Below are 824 nucleotides of genomic sequence, written 5' to 3'. Positions count from 1 at the left end.
CGTATTTTCCGGCCAGGCCGACGAGGGTGAAGGCGTCGATGAGCATCAAGCCGCCCGTGGGCCGCGCCAGGGCCGCGGCGGGTCCTGGCGACCCCTCGAGGGAGGCCAGGGTGGCCAGGGCAGCAGTCACAGCCTGGGAGGAAAAGTGCGCCGCCGACGCGCACTTCTCGCGCGGGTCATTCTCGGAGCTGTCGGGGGCGTGCGAAGCTACCGCCTGCGAACGGCCGGTTGGCAGACGTCATGGCCGGCATGTACGACCCTTAAGAACCCGCGTACGACCAGAAGGTCGGCTGTGAGGCGAGGCTGAAGGCAGCCCAAAAACTGGTGGATTTGTGTTGCTGACAATTGAGGGCGATCCCGCGTGAACTGACGGCAGGCAAGCCGGCAGGTGGGGGGCGGGGATGTGCCGGGTGGATCCCCAAGCGGGCGAGCCGGGCCCGTGCATAGTTCGGGCGCGGCGGGCGCGCGAGCATGAGAAAGACGCACCGACATGCTGGCGCTACCGGTCTCTTGTTGCCTGATTTTGACGATTCTCGTTGGACCGTCGCTCGGAGCGAAATCCCAAAACCTCTCAGCTCAAAGGGGGAATTTATTTGTTTGGGCAGTGTTCGACCGGGCTACTGCGAGGCCCCGCGCCCCCGGCGGCGGCGCCCCCGCGCCGCGGCGCGCCCCGGGGGCCGCCGCGAGTCGCGACAAACCAAACACAAAGTCAAACGCGAACTTCTGAGCTTCTGTGCTCTGACAGTGACACTAGCACATAACTGGATAACAATGAGGACATAGCGTGAGCGCAGAGACAGGCGCACGTACATCAAGTGCGCGCA

This window comes from Emiliania huxleyi (genome assembly GCF_000372725.1).
Source record: "Emiliania huxleyi CCMP1516 unplaced genomic scaffold EMIHUscaffold_233, whole genome shotgun sequence".
NCBI classification, from domain to species: Eukaryota; Haptophyta; order Isochrysidales; family Noelaerhabdaceae; genus Emiliania; species Emiliania huxleyi.
Note: the sequence above shows the minus strand (reverse complement) of the source record.